The sequence below is a fragment of the Heterocephalus glaber genome, unplaced genomic scaffold (assembly GCF_053883595.1).
Source record: "Heterocephalus glaber isolate CG9 unplaced genomic scaffold, H.glaber_assembly_v1.0 deba00000281, whole genome shotgun sequence".
Lineage (NCBI taxonomy): Eukaryota > Metazoa > Chordata > Mammalia > Rodentia > Bathyergidae > Heterocephalus > Heterocephalus glaber.
Genome location: NW_028258139.1, coordinates 6,035,361 through 6,061,154, shown reverse-complemented (window position 1 = coordinate 6,061,154; position 25,794 = coordinate 6,035,361). Strand labels below are relative to the sequence as shown.

The 25,794-nt window shown below is 34.9% G+C and overlaps 1 long non-coding RNA gene across 6 annotated transcripts in view; it reads left to right on the top strand.

The window, feature by feature from the left end:
• The first annotated feature begins 4,816 nt into the window (after positions 1 to 4,816).
• Positions 4,817 to 25,794, top strand: part of LOC147830197 (uncharacterized) — a 65,870-nt gene continuing 44,892 nt past the window's right edge. For 2 of the 6 annotated variants that reach the window (XR_015440683.1, XR_015440679.1), the window contains exons 1-2: positions 4,829 to 4,985; positions 5,922 to 6,114. This is a non-coding gene — a long non-coding RNA (uncharacterized LOC147830197). Of the gene's footprint in view, positions 4,986 to 5,921; positions 6,115 to 25,794 lie in introns of all 6 variants that reach the window. The other 4 variants (XR_015440685.1, XR_015440680.1, XR_015440681.1 and 1 more) reach the window with 3 other exon arrangements.

Here is a 25,794-nt window from a genome sequence, read left to right as displayed (position 1 = left end):
CATACACATACAAAATCAGTTCTATTTCTCTATGTTATAATTAAATACTAGAAAAAAATCCATAAGGTTTTTCTCTTATTCAAGAACATTTTCTGTTATGGAATCTGAAAACTAAAATTTACCTTCCTTGCAGCAGGTTCTCTAGATCCATGAATTAGGTGCACTTTATTTAAGACTTAGGAAAGGTAATTAATTGGAGCAAACATTATATTGCAGTTTCTTTTGATATTGTCAATCATCTGCAGTTGTTCCTGTAGTGTTGCCTCTAGTTTTCTGAACAGCATGTTGAGAGTTTCAGTGTCTTATCATGAGCAGCGTTGTGAATGTTGGTAAATATGATGGTAGTCTGGGCTGTGGATTGTATTTAGTGACTCTTGATAGTCTCCCTTCAGTTCTCTGAAGTTTGGAGAATGTTTCAAGAGCCATAGAGTAAAGCTTGCCAGTGATCTTAAATAGTAATCCTTGGAGCCACATGGAATCACATACTTACATGGGTTCTGTTTGCTGCAATGATTCTGGTTGTCATGGATGTGAGAAATGGTGTTAATAGCTTTTACTACCATTTCTACAGGCAGCCAGAGGAAGAAGTGATAGAATCTGTCAAGTCTTCTTTCTAGCCAAGTTTTTAACCAAGTTTTTATGTACATTAGATAAATACTGAGTTCTATTTTTAGAGATTTTTTTCTGTACAGTCATTAGTCCTGTATTTCTATTTTGACCTAGCTTGTTTAAACAATGGACTCCATTATATGTTGGCTAATTTGTCCTATGAACTATCTTTATATAACTATAAGTTCTAATTTAATAAAAATAGAAAATGAATTACTTGAAGTTTGTTCCTTCTAAATGCTAAGTATTATCCCAGTTTGTTTACAATTTATTTATGACTGTCTGAGAAGCATAGGGCTGGAAGTATTTATGTCTCTCAAAACTATAGTTCATGAATTCTTAGCACTGTATCTGTTGCTTTAATGTAGCTGACTAGTAATATATATATTGTTTTTTACATGAATCAGAGCAAAAAGCCCCCACCATTCCATTACTAGGACTGACTTTGGTCTTTCATTGCTTACATAATGAGAAAGTATAATGCAGGCTCATGGCCAGAATAGCTTTATTTCTAATTTGATATTGAAGAGCTCACATTTTCTTCCCAAACAGCTTGGTATAAAAGTTACATACTATAAATTGATGTATTTTACACTGGTAATATAATAACCCTGAATGTATGAGTTCATTTTTGTGATCTTAGTGTTTGCTGCTATTTAATCCAGGTTACATGCCATTCTACCTCTAATATCTTCTTCAGTTTTTGTTACTGGATCAAATACTATGTTTAATCTTTGTATTCACTGGTCACCCACATTATACAGAAAATATATGCTCATAGTGGATTTTCATTATATAATGTCTTTGGATATATTCTCTTATAGTTTCCTTTTTTCTCACTTTATCCTCACATTAACTCTTTAATATACCTGGATCAGTCATTCTTTGTTATGTCCATTTTTTATATGGAGATAGTAAAGTGCATGCATATAAAGCAACTTATGGAAGGTCCTATAATTTAATATCACAGAGCCAGAACTTGGCCTTCTTCTTACTCCTTAGGTGAAGGTTTAAATAAGCTTTTCCCTCAGCTGAATAAAGGAAGAAATTACATGGAATAGAAATTAATATTGTCTGAAGAAATTCACCTTTTCCTCCTAAAACTTAGTGTGTTTTTAAGTTACAGAGAAATGAGGATGGTTACATAAAACACTCTTATTTTTCAAATACATACATATGTAAAGATAGGTAAATATAGGTATATAGATATAAATATTGTAAAAGTTAAAGAAAAGTCTTTCACAGTGAAATTATGTTTCGATATGAAGACATTGATGGATCAAGTAGCCATTAGTTGGTGTCTTTTCCCAGCACATGTGTGCTGTTATCTAAATTTCATAGTGTCTTTCTATTATTTTCTTTTACTCTCACCATTTTTCTTCAAGCATCCTAAATATTTGATTCCATTAATTCAGTTCAACAAATATCTATTCAAAATTACTATAGCTCAAAATAATGCTGGTTTGAATTATAGGCTAATATGTATATGTGTATGTGAGAGTATCTGAACGTGTGACATAGATATATAAATTTAAAAATTTTTAGATTTCAAATTACCTTAGAAAGAGTGTTTTATTTGTGTTCTTACAGTGCTATTAATATGACCTGATGGCTTTTCATTAGTTTCTTAACTTGTTTCAGTTATTTCTTCATGTATGCAGCAATTCTGAATCTTTAACTTCCTTTCCTATCATGATCATTTACTTGAATACCTTCAAATTCTTAGATTGTAACTCAATTTCACACTCTAAGTAGAGGTGTTTGGATTGAATTACTGGTTTGGAAGAAGAAGTGACCATTCAAGGAGAAATTAAAAGCATGGCATTGATTTGCAGATGTTACTTTCATCTGTACACTGCTCCCTAGCTTTGCAAATCTATTAACAGATTTTGCCGAGAATAATAGATTTGAGCAGAATGCAGGGTGAGCTCAGATCACTCCACACACACAGAGGCTGTGCTTCTAAAAGGAGAAATAAAAGGATCAAAATGTCCTGTGGACTGGACTGCTTGATGTCTACATAAGGAGATCGATACAGGACAGTGCCGTGTGGTCATAGTCAGGTGAGGTGGGCTGTACCATCTATTACCCTGAATCAATGAGCATACATGCATAACTGCACAATAGTCCATGTGCACATTTACTGTTCTTCAGCACATGGACTCTATGCTGATAAACGTTGGGAAACATTGTGTACAGTTTTCCTTCCTTCTTCACAGACTCTTTTCTTAACTTCCTGGCTTCCCTCCATTGTTTCCTTCTTTCTCTTTCTGTGGGAACATGCAATCCTTTTGACAGCAGGGTATAATGTTCCAAAATTTGTATGTCTTGCTTTCTTAGCTATGATGTTAGCTTTAAATTCTGTCTTCCTGAGAATGCAAACACGTGTATGATTGGTTTTCTTAACATGATTTAGCTTCCCAGTAAATTTATATTTGTCCTCAAAATATCCCTATATCTTTACTTTTATTTATTTTATCTAGAATGGTAATAATCCAAAGATGGCTGGAGACTCATGTACTCTTACACACAGAGTGCAAATAAGCCATAAACATGTCTTCTACTCCTCTGCTATTTCCTCTGCTAGACTGCCCCTTTCTCATTTACAAGCAAGGGTAACTTTTGCAAATGTGCACTCTTACAGAACTATTTTTAAAAACTGATTTTGAAAGTTCTAATGATTCTTTTTATGGATGACTTATGCTTTATTCTCTGAGTTAGGAAATTGTAAATACATTTCGAAAATGCTTTGCTGATTGAAAGTGCATTGCTGAGAGAACACTGATTGGTAGAATTGTTGTAGGGTGCTTTTCCAAAGTGAGCACTCAGCAACTGCCTGTCATCCCCACTTTGTCAGTGCCAGCTGGGTTCTGCGAATATAGTATATATACATTTGGAGGCACAGTTCAGGTACTACAATAGCAATTCCATAAAAATAGAGAGCTGAAGAATATTATTTTGCTTCTAAATCTACTGTAAAGCAGAAGTAAAATATGTTGATGTTTATTGAGGACTTTCTAATCCAAGTATTATCTCCAGTATTATTAAAAACTTAACCTTTTGAACATTGACAATATGTCAGTCAGAGTTCTAGTCTTAAAAAATATACAAATAAACAAGCAAAGTCTATGTAAGTAAAGGTAAAGTGGAAAAGTAGAAAAAATTACATGCAGCATAATTTTATGAAGAGAAGTATCTCTGAAAAATAAGAAATTTTATAAAAGTTTGGATTATGACAACAGCAGTGTTGGTGGCTGTAAGAGATGTTAGATCAGTAAATCGGAATATATCAGGGAGTCTGTTGCTATGTCGGGGCAAAGATGTCCTGGAAACCACAAGTGCAAAAGACTTAAGACAGAAATGTGCAGAAAGGGGGCCAGTGTGGCTACAGTAGAACAGCAAGGAGAGGAAAGAACGCTGGACGCTGAAGCGCTTTACTAGCCACATAATTATATTAGATTGGTGGGACACTGTTCAATGATTTGGGAAAAGAAACAATTTTCTGGTTTGCTGTAAAGATTTTTTTGACAGTGCAACCATTATATGTATGAAATGCTTCTACATAGTAAAATAAAATGTTGTCTATGTGCAAAACAGAGGCTGGGGAGTGGATAAGTCTGGAGTCAGAGAGATGACACCAAAGGCTACTATAGCAATACAGGAACAAACAGGAGTGGCATGGACTGTGGGCATGAGGCATGGAGGTAGCAAAAGAGGTTATATCGTCTGCTGGATATAGTCTGAAGGTAAAGAATATTCAGCTGAAAGTTGTAGGTGACAATTTAAACTACTTCTTATATATTTCTAAGGGATTTTTTTCTATACTAATGTCATTTAACAAGATAAGAATGACAAAGAAAAGAGTGGTTCTGGAGTTGGTGAGGGCAAGAGAAATGACAGGGAGCGAAGAAGGTTCTGATCTGATCAGATTATCTTTCCAGGTTTCCAGGCAGATATGCTGAGCAGGTACATAGGTAGACTGTTCTAGAGTCCTTATGAGAGATTACAGCTAGATATAAGCTCTGTAATCATTATACTGTACTATATTAGTGTATAGATGAAACGTGAAGCTGTAGAACCAAATAAGATTTTATATAGGATAAGTTTAGACTGAGAAAATGAGTCCTGAAAATCCTGCCTTGCAGGATTTCACCAGTGTTTTTTGTTTTTTGTTTTTGTACTGGGGGATTGAACTCTGGACTTTGCACTTGCAAGGCAGGTGCCGGAACCACTGAGCTAAATCCCTGGCCCCAGGATTGCAACAGTGTACATCAATATTTGGAGGTCAGGAATGGGAGCATAATGCACAGAAGGATGAAGAAATATCCAGCAAGGCAAGAAGAAAAGACATTACTAAGAAGGCACTGACATGAATGGCAAGTAAAAATTTGTCCCAAGAGTAAGGACGGTCAAGTAGCCACTGCTTCTAGAGGTCACTGTCTTCGCACTAGTGATCTGTTTCTGAGGATGTGAGATCCCTGCCAACCTTGATAGCACCCGAGTTAATAGAGAAGTGGGGGCCGTACCTTGGTTGAAGTGAGCTTAAGAAATAATGGGTTTTCTGCAATAGTAGGTTATAAAAAGACGTGGGTTATTTCTTCTATCTTAAAAGTAAGAAAAACCTGGGTGAAATGTAAATAATGCTGTTTATAACTGAAAACAGATGACATAATTAAGTGCAGTTGAACTTAATTTGAGATAAATGAAGCATTTCATAAGGAACAACAAACCACACCAGCTACCTGGAGGCAAATTGTGGCTCCGAGCCACTTTGTGGGTGGGTGTCTGGATGTGACAAAGATGACAAATATCAGAGCTTGCTGGACTGATTAGAGGCCAACCATGCTCCCGGCAAAGAGAAGGTCTGTCAGTACAAACTGGCATCTGGAAAAGATGGAAAACGGCAATAATTCAATTAATTCATCATTCTTCCTTCTTCATAATTATATTAAAGGACTGGCTGCCAAAGGAGAACTAAAAATTAAAGTGAGAATTGTAGATGTGTGGATTCTGCATCTCCGATACAAAGGTGAATCCATAGCTGATGTGTGGATGAGCCATTACCTGGCTTTCACACTTATAAGATCTGAAAAGTCAGCTGCCCCACTACAGCTTTCCACAAGACTGGACTAAGCTACAGGAAGGGCTTCCTTACTGAGTTGTGCTTCAGTTCGGGGTGATTTTGACTCCTGTTGAAATACAAGTGTTTATTTTATTAGATTAGTTGACAGACATTAAGAAACTGTACTCCCTCTAACACAAAGCAAAATTAACAAAGCAGGTGCATAATTCAGTTTTTATTATTTTTCTAGGCAAAATATTATATATACAAAAATTACAATATGTTCAAAAGGCAAGCAAATGGAACCTACAATCAAACTAAAAATATACTTGAAGGCATGCCAGTGAAATACCAAATATTGAAACATATGGGAAGAAATTTTCAATGATTAAGCTTAAAAGTTGATAGGACAAGATGCAAAGAATGGGAAGAAAAGCGGCAATGTAAGTCAATAAAAATAATCTTTTTTTTTTTCTTTTGGTACTAGGGATCGAACTCGGGTCCTTGCGCTTGCGAAGCAGGCGGCGGAACCACTGAGCTAAATCCTTGGCCCCAATAAAAATAATCTTTAAATAACAAAATGGAGATTTTAACAGTGAAAATTACCTCAAATTGAAAAACAAAATGTATAAACCAGATGAGCTTAGCAGAAGAATGAGAATTGTGAAAGGGAAGATTAGTAAATTTCAAGAAAAATAAGTAGAAATGATTAAAAACTGCACAAAGAGAACTAAGATCAGGAAAAATATCATCTCAAAGGATCCTCAAAAAATGTGTAGTAATGTCAATCAGTGTAGCATACATAGGACGTACAATTTGATATAATATACCCTAAAAGGGGAAGACGGAGAATGCAGCAGAAAATATATCTGAAAAATGAGTGACCATTTTTTTCACACTTGATGAAAAACATAAGCCCATAGGTCTGGAAAGCTCAGCCAACTTTAAATTAGATAAACACACAAAAAATCCCATTTAGAAACTCAACGTCATACTTCTGAATACCAAAGACAAAAAACTTAAAGAAATAGGAAAAAGTGGGAAAAATCTCTTTAACTGCAAAGAATTTGATAAGAATTATAGTAAATATATCAAAAATACTTCAGCAGAGGAAGAGAATTGGATGACAACTTTAAAATGCTGAAAATAAAAATATATCAAAAACAATCACACATACAAAACCAAAAATGTAGAATATTTATGTAATGAAAATAGCTGTTAAAAATAAGGACAAAATATAACTACATCCAGACAACATAAACTGAGTGAAGACACTGCTGAAAGGTTCATACTGGAAGAGCTGGCACAGGAGGCCCTCTGGCTGGTGCAGAATGATCTCGGTTAGGTATTCAAGCTTACAGGCACAGGATAATGAATACTAGAAATGGAAAGTTAAGTGTATAAAGATAGAAGACTAGTCTTTTTCTTTAGTAATTTCTTTAAAGGCTATTTACTAAAAAATATAACAATATATTTTGGAACTTATACTTAAAAATAAATTATTTTTAATAAATAGAAAAAGGCCCCTTTTTGTTATCTTTTGAGACAGGGTCTCACTAGGTAGATCAAGGTGAACTTGAATCATGTAGCCCAGACTGGCCTCAAACTTGCAGCACTTCTCTTACTCCAGCCTCCTAAGTACTGCAAAAGAACTTACTGCTTTGGTGGAATTATATTCTTGAATATTTCTTATGTTATAATTTACTATAATGTTAATTCAAGATATATATGTGAGACATTAAGGTTGTATATTTTAGACTCCAGAATAACTAATAAGAAATATTTAGATTTACATTTAGAAATCTAGCAGAAAATTTGAGACATTTTTTTTTTTAAAGTATGAATGTGAATCAAAGGAATAAAACACAAGGGACAAATAGAAAACAAATATTTGACAGAAGACTAAGCACCAGACCTATAAATAATTGTATGCCCTAAATACTCTAATTAAAATCAAAGATTGAAAGGAAACAAGATCAAGTTCAAATTTTATACTTTGCATACAAGATAAGAATAGAAATGGAAGAAGAATGATTGTAAGATTATAATAATACTCCTGTGGCCATATGATATCAGACAAAGTCAACTTTAATAAGAGGAAATTGCCAGAGAAAACAAAGGACAATTTGTAATGATTGTAAAATTAATTGGCCAAGATGACATTGCAGTCCTAAGTGTGTAAGTATTTAATCACAGTCATTTAAAGTACACAGATGACCAGTTTTAATATGGCCAAGTAATCTCTTATCAGACTGATTGTCCACAAATAGCAACTATAAACTCTAGGTAAAATATATACAAATGACTAAATTAATGCAGTGGTGAGAATCCAAAAGCAGAAAGATTCCAATGTCTACGTTTGCATGCAGGGGATAGAAATGAATGAGATTTGTTTCACTGGCCAAGGGGAGGCACAAAGGACACTGCACAGAGCAGCTTGGATCCAATTGGAAACCTATAGTCTTTTCAGTTTAAAGGACCAGAAAACAGAATTTGAGGAAATGAAAAGTCCTGAAAAATGTAGAAAAATAATCCCAGAACAGAGAGAACCAGAGACTAAATTCTTTGCATACACTCTTGCTAAACATAAAGGGCTGGTTATAAATCATGCTAGTTCATGACAAGCTCTGCACATTTCAGCTAAAGATAAACAGCAGTGAAATCATATTTAAGCTGGCACCAAAGGTCCTACATTTTGAGTCTAACATACCTGTTCAACAACAACAACAATAACAACACAACACATACTTTCAAGGACTATGAAAGAGTGGAAACCAGATTCTACACAGCATATTCACAATATTCAGAATAAAAGTCCAACATTAATTAATATGCAAGAATAAACAAATAGAAGATCTCCAATTTTCAAAGGATGAAATTAAGATAGTATTTGTAAGTCTCTTCATACAAAATAGGTAATAAATGTTTGTAGAATGAATGTCTATCCTAGAATGAGATGAAAATTATCTGAGTTCTATTTCCAAATCTGCTACTAAATCATTTGTGCGGTTTTAAGAAAATTATGTCATTCCCTTGTCAAAAATATGAGTAAATTAATAAAGTTATTTGTAATATTCTGTGATAGATATGGTGAGTTGAGGCTCAGCATTCATTTCCTCATCCTAATAGTGCAGTTTTCTCACCATCCAGAATAGAAATGGATTTCAATTCATTCAAATAAGACAAGTGTAAAATGTAGAAGGAATAGAATAGAATTTGATATATGTGCGAGTGATAAGTGATTGATAAGTGTAAAATGTAGAAGGAATAGAACAGAGCAGAATATATCAAGCTGCATCATATCTATCGATATAGATAGTCATATGGATATACATGTAATGTGCTATGAAGTAAAATATATCTTACAACCAAAGATTTTTGAAAAAGTAGTCTTTTATATGTCTCCTTTCTTTACCATAGGGAATGGAATGCTAAAAACTAAATTTACCAAACTGTCTTGTAGCTGGGATTCCAGATAAACTTGGATTCAGGGTTTGGGTCCTGACGTGCGATTTCAATGACAAGAGGGAAGCCAGGATTTTGATGCTGTCCACATTGTACATACTCCGGTTCTGTCCAGCAGGGGCAGACAGATACTTAGTTTTCTGTGGAAGGGTTGAGTCATAACCATTTTGAGTGTGAGGATATAAAGCAAGCAATATGCAGCCCTGGGTGCCGGTCAACAGCTCACATCCTGCAGTTGTGACAGTGGCTCATGGGATCATGTTGAAGTGGTGTGATCTTGGTGCGGAAAGTTCCAGAGGCCGAATCATGTTCCCTAGCTCCTAAGCTTCAGAGACCTACATCCTCTTCCCTGGCAGGGGGCATCAGTCTGGAGTCATTTCTGGAGGGAAAACATTCATTTTAATCCCTTGTGGTGACAGTGATGGTGTCGCTGATGACAGTGATAATGACTAAATTTCTAAAGTAACCAATCTTTCAACCATAATAAAGTAAACACATCTCCAATTCTCAAAATGCAAGAGCAAGACTGCTACTTATTATATAGACAAAAAGAAATGTTCAGGAGTGAGTAGAATGTTTTGCTGAAAGGGTATTTTTAGCCAAATGACTGCTAATTGCAATAGCAAGAAGATTTTTAGATGACTTTTGAGTTGAATATACAGATAAGAAAGGAGAATCACAGGTCTGATGAAGGACATGATGTTGGCTACTCATATGCTGCTATGAAATTTTGCTGGCTTATGAACTGCTTCAGCTGTAACAGACAGCATTTTGAATTAAATCCACAGGTCTAGCACATTTTCTATTATGTCTTTGCACTTGTAGAAATTAAAGCTGCCAAACTGGCTTTCGTTTCTTTTTTAACTTAAGTCTGGTCAAAAGATGTATTCTAGCTACAATTTTTTTTTCTGTATCACATTATATTTCCAGCCAAATTATTAAAGAATCCTAAAAATAGAAGTTTTTCATGGAAAATGCCAGTTTAATGCAGGAAAACCCAAGAAGAATATTGAAGTGAATCCCTTCAGTGGATGGGAATCAGTTCACAGGAGTTCACAGGGAGCGTGAGGGAAGTTGGTGCTGAGGGAATGCACACGTTCTGGAAGAGCCCAGACTACCTGCCACAGGTCGATCTTCTTATCAACCATATTCAGAACTTTTACTGTTACACATATTGCTCATAATTATTACTGTGGCTGAGAAAATGGAAGACAGATGGATGTTAAAGATTAAAGCAACCTAGATAAAAGTGATAAAAAATGACAGCGTGATTTCATTGGCTGGAGGATAGGAGATATGTGAAGGTTAGGTCTTCTACTGTGAATATAAATTTTTCTTTCTGAGTAGATCTTTTTATTTATTTAAATATTTAAAATATCAGTGTTTAGTAGTTCTCAGAAATTGTTTGTAATTACACTTTTAATGCAAGAAGTAAAATCTGAAATCTAAACATTAAGAAAGATGAAAGCAGGAATTTGAAATGCTGAAGAAAACATTTCTTGGCTTGAGATTGATCCAAATTTCTTATGATCTTGAAAATGGATATTTAAGTTGCTGATGTTTCCTTGTTTAGTTGTCAGGGAAATTAGTTTCACTGTTCAGGGCAGGAAAGAGTTTACTGTAAATAGAGAAAGTTGTTGAATAGCAAATTAACCCTAATTATAATCAGATGGACTTGCTTATTTAAACATTAACTTCACAGTCCATGGTATATTTTTAGTGTCTAACATTTATTTTGTATTTACTTGCTCTTACTCTTTGCATTTCATTGTGCTATGAAGTAAAATATATCTTACAATCAAAGATTTTTGAAAAAATAGTCTTTTAATATGTCTTCTTTCTTTACTTTAGGGAATGAAATGCTAAAAACTAAATTTTACCAAACTACCTTGTAGCTGGGATTCCAGATAAACTTGAATTTAGGGGTCAGGTCCTGACCTGCGATTTCAATGACGGAAGGAAAGCGACTATTTTGATGCTGTCCACAGTGCACATACTTGGGTTCTGTCCAGTAGGGGCAGACAGGTATTGAGTTTTCTGTAGAAGGGTTGAGATCGTATATTATTGTATTTTTGATTTGCATTTCCTTACTAGCTAAAGATATTGAGCATTTTAAATATATTTACTACCTATTTGTATTTCCTCTTTTGACAAGTAGTTATTCTGACCGTTTGCTCATATTAAAATTGGATTACTTGGTTTTGGGGTTTTTTTTTGTTCTTTTCATATTCTGGATATTAATCCTCTCTCAGAGAAATAGCTGGCAAATATTTTATCCCATTCCATAAGTTGTCTTTATCCCATTCCATAAGTTGTCACTCTTTTGTTGCTGTGTAGATTTGTAGTTTGATATAATCTCATTTGTTAATTTTTGGTGATTTTCCTGTGCTTTAGAATCTTACTCAGAAAATAATTTCCCGTACCAATATTATGAAGTGTTTCCCTTTGGTTCCTTTTAGTAGGTTCAGAGATTTGGGTCTTACACTAAGGTCTTCAATCTATTCCAAGTAGATTTTAGTATGAAATGAGAGAGATGAAGCCCATTTCAATCTGGTCCAAGTAGAACACCCAGTCTTTGCAGCACCATGTGTAAAAGAGGCTGTTCTTTCTGCAATGTATGTTTTTGGCACATTTGTTGAGAACCAGATGGCTTTCAAAGCATGCATTTATTTCTGTTTCTTTTTTATTCTGTCCTATTTTTATGCATCTGCTTGTATGCCAAAACATGATATTTTGGTTACAATGTCTCTGTAATATGTCCTGAAATCAGGTATTGTTATTCCTCCAACTTTGCTCATTTTACTCAGCACTGATTTGCTTCTTTGGATCTTTTATGCTTCTATATTATTTTAGGATTTCTTTTACTATTTCTGTGAAGAATGTCTTTAGTGTTTTGAGGGGGATTGTATTGCCTCTGTAGATGACTTAAGGTAATACAAATAATTTGACAATGTTAAGTCTTCCAATCCAGGAACATAGAACATATTTTCAGCATTTAGTGTCCTTTCCAAATTCCTTGTACAGTACTCTATAATTTTCATTCTATAAGTATTTCATTTCTTTAGCTAAGTAAATTCCTAGGTTGTGTGTATATGTGTGTGTGTGTCTATTGTGAATGTGATTGCTTTCATGATTTCTTTCTCAGCATATTAATTATTGGTGTATTAAAAAGCTACCTATTATTATGTGTTGATTTTATACCTGGCTACTTTACTGAATTTTTCAGTTTTAAATTATTTTGGAGGAATATTTACTTTTTTATGTATATAGTCATATCGGCTGAAAGCAGGGATAATTTTACTTCCTCTTGTCCTATTTGCATACCTTTTTCTTTCTCTCTGTTGTCCAATTGCTCTGACTAAAATTTTTTTAATACTTTATTGAATAAAAGCAGTTGGAGGGAACTCCTTGTATTAGTTTTGATCTTAGGGGAAGTTAAGCATAATCATTTTCTATTCATTTTCATTTAAACATTCATTTTTCTAAAACATTTGATGACAGGGACACATTTCTAAAGCATTCATTGGTTTCTTTTTAATGAGTAGTTTTGGTCCTATGTGTGGATATTCACATACATGAATTTAAATAAAATAAAGCATCAATATTATTTTACCTCTTTTGAAAATACAAATGGAAATTTCATTGCATAGTGTATATTCAGAAGTATATTCTTCTGTGGTGTTTATTGCTTTGTCTTCTTTCCAAACGTTGATGTTAATAATTTATAACAACTCAAACAAGTAATTGAAAAAAATAGAAAAAAGCCTCTGAACTAGCAAAGTTATTAATACACTTTAGAAGTAAAATTTTTGTAAAATAACACCAGAAAAAAGCCTGGAGGTACAAAAAAAGTAATATTACTAATAAATGGGAAACATCACTTAGTTGGATTCAACAAAGTTAAGAAATATTTTTTACTTTGGTAAATATAAGCTATATTCTTTTTCAAATTTCTCATAAAGCTTTCTAATCAGAAGTAGTGTCTTGGAATGAAATCTTATAGAAAGAAATTCAGATCAGTATGTCTCATAGGAATTAATTATAAACAAGCATGTTTAAGTAATTAGTTTTAGTATTGCAGAGAGAAAATTTATGAATAAGTATTTGTATGACATTTAAATTGACTGTTAATTCTACATTAATGATCATGATAATTAAATTACATGTAAATAGGTTGCTTTTTAAAACATTTAAAACTTAAATTATTTGGATTTATGTTTTTCTGCTTGTATGTGTTATTTCATTAAATTGAAGTAGAGTTGAAGGAAGAAATAAGAACTGATTAAGCATTCTTTGGCCACTGCCAAGTATTAGTAAACTGAATTAATTATATATGCAGCTTCTGAAAACACCAGACTCTATCAGATACCTGCACTATGAAAAGATAAGCTGAAATTATTTACCTTTGCCATCAATAGAGAAAGAAGGATTAATGATTCTTTTATTATGTATATGATTAATCAGACTCATAGTCTAGAAGCTTGATAAAAATTGCATAAGTTGCAATCACATTCTTTTGCAATTATCTAAAAGAAAATTCAGCTTCTATATATATATATACATATATCTGAAATACAGGAATATTTCTTTTACAATTATTTTTATCTTGTTTTATTAGTACATGTTTGTGGGTAGCTGGAAGATGTACTTGACATATCTTATTTCTTTTTATGTCACCTTATCCTCCGCCCTTCCATTTCTTAGTCCCATTCCCATTTCACAAAGTTCTACCTCCTTATTTCCTATCCTTTACTTTGCTTTTTAATTTATTTATACTTTGGATTTCTCAGATAAGAGAAACTATATGATTTTTAAACTTGCATATCTGATTTATTTTACTTAATATTATGGATTCAAGGTTCATCCATTTTCCTATGAATGATTCAAGTGTATTCTTCTTTATGGTAGAGCACTCCATGGTGTATAAGAACCACATATTCTTTATCCATTCATATATTGATGGCCACTTTCATAATGTAACTATTATAAATCGTGCTGCTATAAACATGGGTACGCATGTTTCACTGTAATACAATTCTGAAAGAATGTGTGTGGTGTGTTGTAGGTAGATCATATAGTTATCAGGGAAAATTTTCTGAGTGATTGAGGATTGGAGGACTAATTGACTCAAAAATTTATTTTTAACAGAGGTACAAAGTTTGAAACAATTATTTTTGAATCAAAATGTTTAGATCAGTATTTAATGTAATGGTTCACATGTTAGCATTTTTGTTCATGTTTCATCAACAAATGGATCAATCCGGCACATATTTTGAATTGTTAGAGATGCTGAGACATCAATATGTTCTGCAGAGAGGGCAGTTCTTAGATTCAATATGGAATAGTAGTGGTGCAATGAGTAGGAATGAATTTAAGTAAAATGAAATGACTTTTTAAGATTTTTACTGTGAGAATTTCCAAGCATATACAAATATTTTGAGAACAGTGTAATAAAAACACAGGACGTCACAGCTCATCACTTCTAATTATCAATATGAATAATTTTGTTGCATCTTAATCTCTGACAGAGTTTTGGATACATGGCCTCAAAATATGGCACCTGCTCATTGGAGAGCACCACAGAGGAGAACAGTCACTCCTACTTCCCTCGTATCCCTTCTCCACTGAAAGAGACAATGCAAAAATTCCCTCAACTTCCTCCAAACAGCCCACAGTGTCTTAATTCCAGAGTTGCCCTCCATATACCATGAGCAAATAAGCACCCATATCCTTGAATCCACAAGAACAGAAAAAGTAGTTTTACTAAATACTAAAATTAGTTTTAGTACTGCAGAGAGAAAATTTATGAATAAGTATTTGTATGATATTTAAATTGACTATTAATTCTAAATTAATGATCATGATAATTAAATTACATGTCAATAGGTTGCTTTGAACAAACAGGCCAGCTAAATCCTTCAGTTTATGACTACTAGATCATAATACCTGGGTCCAGCTATATTCTTCCAAGACTGTTCAACCTTCCTTAAACCTAGCATAATGACTCATAGACTTCTCTATTTTTTGTGAGGTTTGTTGTGGTTGTTGTTGTTTTGTTTTTGTACCAGGGATCAAACTCAGGACCTTGCACTTGTGAGGCAGGCTGTGGAACCACTGAGCTAAATCCCTGACCTGACTTCTCTATTTTTTAAGGCTTCACTTTTGAAGGCTCTTTTTTCATGTAAAAACCTTAATAAATGAATATAAATGGTTTTCTTTTGTTAATTTGTTTTTTATTGTAGGTGCTTCAGCAATAAACTTCGTGAAAGGTGAGAAAAAATATTTCTTTTTATTCCTCTTGTATTAGTAAATTTTGTATTACTACAATAAAATACCTGATGAAGAGAACTTACGAAGTAAAGAGCTTTATTTTGCTTACAACGCTGAAGGCTCAAAGTACAAACAAGGTAGACAGCTTAGTTCAGATCTCATGGCCTGGGTGACAAAGGTTGGATTATGTGTTGGGAGCAAGCAGGTGATCACACCTGAATTTAGAAGCTGAAAGAAAAGGGGAATGACCCAGAGTGCCACAATTCCCTTTGGAAACACACCTTCAATAACAATAACCCCAGGATGCTCCACATGGTCCACTTCCAGAGGTCTACAGCCTTTCCCAACAGCATTACTCTGGGGGACCAAGTCTCCAACACAGGAATATGTGGGTGACACTAGCAGTATTTGCACCGTAGCAACCCTGCCAGCCAGACCTCCCCTTATCTTTCTCTCTTGCTATTTTAACATAGTTCAAAGACTTTAATACACAAATACTACAGTGTCTATCACTAAGAAATAATAGTTCTTTTAATCATAACTACAATGTTATAATTGGACCTAAAAGTAAACCACAATTCCTTAATATTATTTAATCTCCAGTCCATCTGTAAATATTCTGAACTGAGTAGAAAAAATATTTCATGATGTGTTGCTTTTGATTTACATATATTTAAAATCTCTAAAACAATCTGTTTCAAGTTTCTTCTTATTGCCATTTATTTGTTAAAGAAACTAGATCAGTTCTCTGGAAGAATTTGGTACATTTTCCTAAGGATGCTGTTCCCTCATTAAAACTTTTAACAAGATCCTGTAACCTTTTTCTGCAAGCTAGCAGTTAGATGATTGGGCAGCAACTTTCCAAGGTGGTGCCGGGTTCCTCCCACAGCTTTACACTAGGAAGTCTGCAATTTTCCTTATAATGTTTAAGTTAATCACATGATCCAATTCAGAGTGTGACAAACACATTTAAAAATCTCACTGGGATCTCTTGAAAAATGTAGATGATTTTTTAAAAAATGTGATTACTTGTATCCAAGATGGACTGGAGTCTTTTGAAACACCCAGGAACACAAAAGCAGGGTGGTGACATAGATCTACCAAAGACAGGAAATGCCACGCTGCAACTGCTTAGTCTCAAAGCCATTCTCCATGTTCAGCCCAGAAGAAGTAAGTTTGAGTATTCAGAACACACATATGGAGGAAGATGCTTTCTCTATGGAGATATGGAGCAATTAATAAGGTCTCACCCGGTAAGAAAGTAGGGCCAGCTTTCTCTTAAGGAAATTTGTCAAACTCTGAAGTGGTGTAGAATAGCAGACTGACAGACAAAGCATTACCCCCTGGCAATCAGAGCAGGGCTTTAGCAGTCCTCTTGTTGTAAGAAGTAAGAATTAAACTTCAGGGCCCACTCTGGATAGGGCAGTGCCTACAGACAGTGCTGTCATTTGGAAGCTTTGGTAGAATTCACATGAGTGCACGGAAGCATCAAAGAAGATTGAAATTTACCAAATATACAACGAGGCTTTGATTAATCTTAGTCTATGATTGTATCAAGTGATCCCTCACCTTGTGTGGGCTTAATAAAGCAAAAAGTGTACATTTGTGGAAAAAAATCTTATGACATCACCTTGCTTATACAATTAGTTGTCAGCGCTGGGCCTGGTGGCACATCCCTGTAATCCCAGCACTTGAGAAGCTGAGGCAGGAGGCCAGCCCCTGAACAATATATTGAGATCCTGTCTAAAACAAAAACCAACAACACCCGTCCAATTAACAAATGGAGTCAACTGGCACTGAATCAACTACAAGACACATAAATAATGTGAGCTGTACTGAAAATTTTTTAAAAGATAACTAGAAAACAGGATAGACAGTAATATATCCAGAGATAATTCAGTTTTAGGACTATTACTAAGGAGTTAAATGGCCATAATTATGATATACAAAAAATGGAAAGCTGATGAAAATATCAAAAGATCACTGTATTCACCGGAAAACCAAACTCATAAAAATGTCCAAAAACAAAGTATTAGAATTTAAAGATATATTAAAAGTATGTATTCAGCAAATGGAGGTAACAGATTAAATGTGAGCATATATTATTTGTGAAGAAATCAGACATGTAAGGAATGTCCGTATGGAAGCACACAGAAAGAAAACAACATAAAAAATAGAGTAAGACTTTGTTTCTTTTTTTTCCTTTTCTCATATTTTTTCCTGAGATGGAGGGGTGAAATGGAGGTCAGGGGAATAGACAAAAAAAGGAATCAAGATATATAATGTAAAAGTACAAATGTACCAATAAACTTAATGAATCAAAAAAAAGTAGAGTAAGAGCTATGTAGGGAGATGCTAAATTCCATAGCTAAGGTTTCAGAAAATGACTCAGCAAAAACAAAATTATGCAGGAGAATAGAGATGATGGTTTAAAATATTACAAAAACTGATGAAAAATATTCACTAGAGTGAAGAAGTTCTGTTATTGCCAAGAATAGAATAGTTACATAATTTTGTTACTGACATCAGATAAAGTAGTTGCATCCTAACAAAGGTGATAAAAGGCAAAGAAAAAAAGCTTCACAATAGGTAACAAAAGAAGGCTTGTTGCTTCCAGAAGGACAAAACTAAATATAAAGCTTTTTTTTCACTAATAATCTTGGAAAGCTAGGAGACAACAGAATGACATCACTAAAGGATTGAAAACTGTGACTACTCATGAAGAAATCTATTCCCATTTAAATCATGAAAAAATTAACACTTTAATAGGAAATGATGTTTTCAGGAAAATGAATCTGACAGGTTGATGTACTGAAAGAAGTAAAAAAATACTAAAGGCAATAATTCAGGTAGAAGAAAAATGATTGCATATAGAGAAAAATGATTGCATTACACAGAAATGCACGAAGAAATACAGAGCAACAGAAAAAAGTGCCTGCACTATACATAATGTGTGTAAAATCAAAATATTTATGAAATAATTATGTAAATTTTTGGAGGAGTTAAATAGAATTAAAAATTCCAAGATTGTAATGTTATTAGAGAAAAATATGTAAAATTTCTTATAGCTCTGCTGTGGTTCAGATGATGTATGTTCCCCAAAAGTCCCCCATGTTCAGAGATGGGGCTTTTAAAACTGATTGGGTCACGGGTGGACTGTACTCATCGTGGATTAATCCACCAATGAATTCATAGTTAAATGTGTTGATGGGAGGTGGATGTGGTCAGAGGGGTGGGTCATGGAGGACTGACCAGGAAGGCTGTGTTTTTGTCTCCAGCTCCTCCCTTCTTACTCTACTTCCTGACTGAGATCAGGTTAGCAGCTTTTCCCCAGTATATCCTTTTGCAATTGTTTTTGCCCTGCATCCAGCCCACCATGGACTGAATCTGCTGAAATCCTTGAGCCAAATAAACCTTTTTTTCTTTAAATTGTAGGTATAGAGTATTTTGTCCCAGTGACTGAAAAGTGACCAATACAAGCTCTAATAATTACACTCTGGAAAAATGTATAGAGAAATAAACATTGAATTATAAATACTAGGATTTAATTAATGGTAGGAAAAGGAGAAAGTGAATTGTATCTTTAGATGCTGTATAAAATCAATTGAAATTTAATTGTATATCTGCTTATGGGAGGCATAACTACAAAGCTTTTAGAAAAATTGAGAGAAAAATATGTTCATAGACTTGGGTTAGGAAAAGAGAAACATCATTTTTCAGTTTAAGCTGATATTTTTAATTCTAATTTAGACAAAATACAGTTAATATTTTATTTTTACATTTTGCATTTCATTTATTAAGCTGAATCATTTATTTCTTAAATGTTGTACAATGCGGTATGTATTTTTATAGTTTCAAAATAGCTACTCTATTCTTAATGAATATTATTAAGGTAAAATAATTAAAAATTTATTTGCACTTTAATTAAATTAATTAATTAATTTTTTGTACTGGGGATTGAACTCAGGACTTTGTGCTTGCCTGGCAGTCGCTATGCTGCTGAGTTACATCCCTGGCTTTTATTTTTAAAATGAATAAATTACTACTATTGCATTTTAAAGACACTTGAAATAACTTTTCTTTGTGTTTGAGCTGCTAACTTGCTATATAACTCTATTTGTACAAGGATTTCTTATATTTATAAGACCATTTTTAAGGTTGCATCTTTAGCACCTAATTTCTTGTGTGTTTCTTATCGTCCTTCTCCTGTGGTACCTGTTCAGCACCTAGATTTCATGCCTGAAAAATATCTCCTGGGAAAACCTTTAAAGAAGCAATTAAAAATAGCTAAGAAGTTGTAGGAACAGTTGCCTTTAGGGGTACTTTTTCACAATTCAGTATGAAATTTAGAAGTGACTGTTGATAGAGTGGTTGCAGGTAAGAGATTTTACTCTTTTATGGAAATTGGCCTCTGTTCACTTAGGAATGCGTCAGTCCATCAAGATACACTTGAACCCTCACTTTATACACTGCAATGGGAGGTTCATTCACAATAGGGCTGTCTGCAACCTGTCCTTAGGGGCCCATTTCCCTTGGAAACTACCAAATCAAGCAAATGTGGAATGTTCTGTGTGACAAGTCGAATTCTCTGATATCCCTAAAGGGGCCCTAGTATGCACTTGAGACTAGGTCCTCATTTTCAGCCCCAAGATTTCAGAAAGGGGGGCTTCTTAACGTTCCAGGTTATATTTTAAAAGGAAGTTAGTTTAGGCAGTTTGGAAACTTCTCCAGGTTGCACAGGACAAGGTATAATCTAGCTCCTTCAAAGACTTTTTTTACAGTTAAAAGTTTGGGATTAGACTCAGGCTTATTATAGTTTCAAGAAGACCTTTCAGGGGAGAGGAAGACAGTTGTCTCCTCCTTCTTTAAAAGCAGAGAAAAATCCATTTCACTGACTTTCTTCTATGAGGTGTCTGGCTCCTTGGGTAGAACTATTGACCTGATTGACATTGTCACTCCAAAGGTAAGGACTAAGATGAGAGGGAGTGACCCATGCATTTATGTTTTAATGTCAAGTTTTATAAAGAAATTTGTGATCTGGGGATGAAATTCAGTGAATGGGCACTTGTCTAGCATACACAAGGCCAAGGACTCAATACCCAGTATTAAATCAATCAATCAATCAATCAATCAATCTGTCTCCAATCTAGCCCAGTCTTTGTGGACATTTAGGACAATTTTAGCAAATAAGAATATAAAAAACACAACATCTATTACTTTCTCCACGTACAGAGACTGTAATATTAACATCACCCTACATTCTACATTAAGATAAAACCTAAGTGAAAAGCTTCTTTAATTAAACTTATGTATAAAGCACTTTAAAAAATCAAACAAATTATATAAAATAGTGACGGTTATTGAGGGAATAAAATCTTTTAAAAGATTTTTTATAAGTATGGACTGATGTTTTAATACTCTTTTTATTCTGGCAGAGACAGCTAATAACAGGAAAAAACTGACTTCTTTAAGATCAGAAAATGGAATATGAAAGACAGCACACAGGTTTGGGGCCTATAAGGTTGAAAAGATTTACTACTTCTGGATAACAAACAGTAAGAGGTAATAGTGAAAATAGGCTTGAATGAGCAAGGCCCTATGTGGATTAATAGACTAAATCAAGAGATACAATTCTATAGTATAGACCAGTTAAAGCTGATTTTTCTTCACCTAAAAGCTATTACTTCTAATGTCATGGAAGTAGCCACAACTGAACTAAAAAAATGCCAAAGAATGAATAAATATGGGACAAATGAAGAAAAAGGGAGAAATGAAGAAATAGGGAAGTCCATGAGCCAGAGATCAATGCCTAGGGAAAAACTGCAGGTAGAAGACTTGTACAAGGAATTAACAGGAAGCAAAGAAATTAGATGTCTTTTAATTCTTTTTTCTCTTACTAAAAAGCCATGTTACTATAAAAGAATACACCCAGGTCTTCAAACTCTCACCAGCAGAAGGAGTTGTAAAAGGAATTGGCCTCCACCAGGGACAAGATCTCCAAGGCCCATATCAGATATGGCTGTGGAAAGTGAAGGATAAGAAACAGTCCTGCAACCAGTCAAAGCAGAGTCAAAAAAATAATGAACAAAGGACTCTCCTAAATACAGCAGGACTGGACATTAATCAAAATTCTTCTCACATTCTTCTGGTTTAGAACAGGTACCTCACAAAACCCGGTCATCAAATCTTCTCATCACTGTGACACAATAACTATGGTGTGTTCCCTAGACTTCCCTTTAGTCAGCTGTAGTTTTGGTTATGATAATCCTGGTCATGCATCCCTATTGCATGTATGGTATCCACTATCATATAGATACAGAAAGTCCTCCAGTTGCCTAATGCACTCATAGGTGGGGTTATTGGAAGGTGATTGAGCCATAGAGCCACAGTAGCTCGCTTGCTTTTAGGAGGTGAGATGTGGTCAGAAGAAGCAGCCCACTGGAGATGTAATTTGGAAGGCATTTCTCGCTTCCAGGGTTTTTGCTTCTCTCTCTCTCTGCTTCCTAGCAAGTGTAACATGACTAGGTTTCATCTACTAGTCCCTTCCACAATCCCGCTTGTTCCTTGGAATCAGAAAACCATGGATTGTAAATGTGAACCAAAATAAACTTCTCCTTCTTTAAATTGTGCATGTCAGGTATTATATTTCAGTGATGATAAGGTGACTAAGACAAATTTTTCCAGAGAAGTGAGGTCATTGCTATGACTACTACCTGCCATGTGCTTTAAAAGCCTTTGGAACTGGTTCATGGGGGGATTTTGGAAATTCTGGCTAGTGAAGCCATATAATGCTGTAATTCAAGCTTAATGAGAGACTCTGGTCAGAACTCAGACATTAGAATCCTGATAGAAATTTAGGCTGTAAAGACCAGGTTCAGAAGGCTTCAGTTGGGAATATGAACTCCATTGGCAGTTTGACTCAAGGCCATGTGTGCTATGCTCTGCTAGAAAATGTGTCTAAATTTTGCTCATGTCTTGATACTTACAGATGAAATTTCAAGGCATCCCAATGTTCAGGCTGTAGCATAAGTCCTGCTTTCTGCTTTTAGCAAGATCTGTAGTGAAAATCAGGAGCGAAAAGCTCATTTGAAGAGCTTTCAATTTCTTTACAAAGGAAAAACCTCTAAAGTTGCAACAAAGAAAAGTATGGCTCCTGAAAAGATTAGCATTAAAAAAAGCCACATACTTTGTATCAGGACCCTAAAAAAAGATGACTTGAGAGAATTTTAGAAATTGGGAAGACCTCACCCATCACAAGCTCAACGGTGCAAAGCTGTAAAACTTTTATTTGAAGGAGAGCACTTGAGCTTCCTACTTGAAAAAGGCTGCCTAGAATATTGTTTTGTTTTGTTTTGTTTTTTAGATTTTGTTCCCAATGCCTAGGGATCCAACACTCAGAATCCTCTGCAATCATGATCCAAGGGTTCCTGGCTACAGCTCAATCTAGTGGCAGACCTTGGCATCACTCTTGTGTTGCTAGTTTTACGGGCATGAAGAATGGAAGAATTATTGAGTAATGGAGGCTTACACCCAGATTTCAGAATAAAGCCTGGGAGGCCAGGCAGTGAGCTCCTGAGAGGACATTGCATGAAGCCATAAGAGTGAAGCCAAAAGTGCAATGGAAGCTCCAGAAAATTAGAAAAAGAAGAAATGTGGAACATCTGAAGAAAATGGCAGCCAATGAGAAAACTCACCCAAAGATGGCAGCCATGAGGACTGTACAAAGCAATACTGTAGGGCAGGACTTCCTAAGCCCTTTGGAGTTGCCATCTTTTTTCTGAGTGCTGAACACAGAGCTACAATATTTAATATTTGCCCTGCTGGATTTTGGTTTTGTTTTGGTACCAATCCTTTCTATCCCCTTATTCCAACCCTTTAAGAATGGGAATGTTTACTCTCTCTCATTGTATGTTAGCAGTGTTTACCTTTCTTTTTCATTTTTATAGGGTCTCACATCTAGGAGTCTGCATTGAGTTTCAGAGGAAATATTGGACTTGTGCCTTTCAGCAATGCTGGAAATATTAGGACTTTGGAAACTTCTCAAGATAGACTAAATTCATTTTGCATGAAGGGATGTGTATAAGCCTTTTGGGGGCTGGGATGGATTGATATGGTTTAGAGTGAGAATGTCCTCCAAATGGCTCATGTTCTCATAAGCAGGGCTTTTATAAAGTAACTGAGTCATGAGTTGACATAGCTGATTTACTATTAGAAGATGGGGTCTGGTTTGAAGAGGTGTGTGACTAAGGGCATGACCTGGAAGAGTAATTTCTTTTCCTGGGCCCTCACTTCCCTCTGCTTCCCATTTGCAATGACATGAGCACATTTTCTCTGCTAGGCCCTTCCACCATGCTGCTTATGCCTTGGAGCCAGCAGACCATGGGTTGTAAATATGAGCCAAAATAAACCTCTCCTACTTTACATTGTGGATTAGTTATCCTGTCTCGGTGACTAAGACAGTACCTATATGCAAGAGGTTTTTTTATTTCATATGAGTGTGAGCCCAAAGAATGGGGAAGTGCTGAAGAAACTATGTCACACTCACTTGAGTTTGCCATTTGACTATCTTCCTTGAGGAGAGATGATAACACATGTGTGAAAAAGAATGCACATAGGCATTTGGTGGCCAGAGCAGCAATCTGCCAATTTGTATTCTTTCCTCCATAATACACAATTGTCCCTGAAAGTGACAGGTTTACCAGTATTTAGATACACAATATATGCATCAAATTAGTAAACTGCAATCTTGATCTCATATTGCAATATTGCTTTTCATAGATTTTTTTCATTATTTTCATTTTTTCAATGCAAACATAATTAAATTTAGATTCTATTTGCTTTTTCAATGTTACATTGCAAGGAAGATGTTTTGAGATCGGATGAAACTGGCTAGTTGCTATACAAGACAGAGTTAGGTAAGAATAAAGGCAGATGAATTATAAAGATAAAAAATATATTAACACTCTATAATTTATAGAAAAGGCTGTTTCTGAAGGCAAGGAATCTCTGAGAAAATTCCTGTTCCAGAAGATTAATTTCTTAAATTAATATATCTATTGTTTATCACCTGTGTTCCCTGAGGACTTGAAGAGCTTCCCAGAAAGCGTAGTTAAAATGCAAAAAGACTGAAGGAAAATTGATGTTTACCTGGTATGGTTCTTTATCAAAGCAGTAATCAATATTATATGAAAGGCTATGAAAAATTATATCAGAAATGTGTAACATGCTAGTGTTTTATCTACTTTGTTCATTTATGCTTTCACAAAACCTGAGTGGCATCTGCAGTGGTCAGAAGAAAAGAAAATGGATTTTCCAGATTTATTCAACTGTTTCAAAGTCACTAAATCTGAAGTCCAATTTATGTCACTTCCCTTCCTTACTTCAAGAAGTGCAGGTACCCTCTTAATTGTTTTCCTGAAGTGGGCAGAGGATGGACCAGAGCAGGGTATGGCAACAGGAGATGGGAAATCGAGGGTGAAGAATGGAGATGAAATGCATTGTCATTGCTTGTCAAACTGTGTTATGGTCACAATGTCTTATGCTTTATCTAGATGTCCCCTCAAAGCCTCATACACTCATATGTGAGCCTTTTCAGAGGTGGTTGGATCTAGGGAGTGTGATACTGGGATTAAGAGTAGGTGGTAGTAAATTAGTCCACTGATTAGAGCTAGCATATTTCTGGGTGTGGCTGAGTGGATATAGTGAAGACACCTGGGTATGGGTGGCACCACGCATAAGGCTTGTAGCCTGGATGTGATGAAAAGCCAGCTTGCTGGTACACATTGCTCCTTTCTTCCTGCCCTTCCATGGACTGTTTCTCTTCTGCAATTCTCCTCTGCCATGTCACCCTGCCTTGGAACCAGTCAATTGTGGACTGAAACCTTGACAAACTTTCCTCCTTTAGCTTGTGCATTTTGTGTATTTTGTCTCAGCAATGAGAAGAGTAACTGAGACACATTGCCAGCTACTGCAGTATACACATCTACCCATTTGTTTCTTCAGTGCTTAATATCCAAAAGCAATTAACTCTCTCATACCATCTCCAAAATGACTCATTATTGAAGGTAGGTAGGTTGATAATAGCATCACTAGGAAACAGAAATATAGATGAAAGTTGAGTTAGCCAATATCATTCTACTGGTCAGAGTTGTTCAAAGAAATAAAACATTAAAATAAAGATGTAAGTATAGACATATAGAAAGATATTTACAATGAAGCATTGGTTTATGCATTTATGAAAGCTAAAATCTCTCACCGGGTACCATCGAAACTGAAGGCTCAGGAAAATGATTAGCCCAAAAGCCTGGAACCAGCCGGTTGGTTGGTGGTGGTTTGCTCCTCTGTCTCTCTCTCTCTCTCTGTCTCTCTCTCTGTCTCTGTTTCTTTCT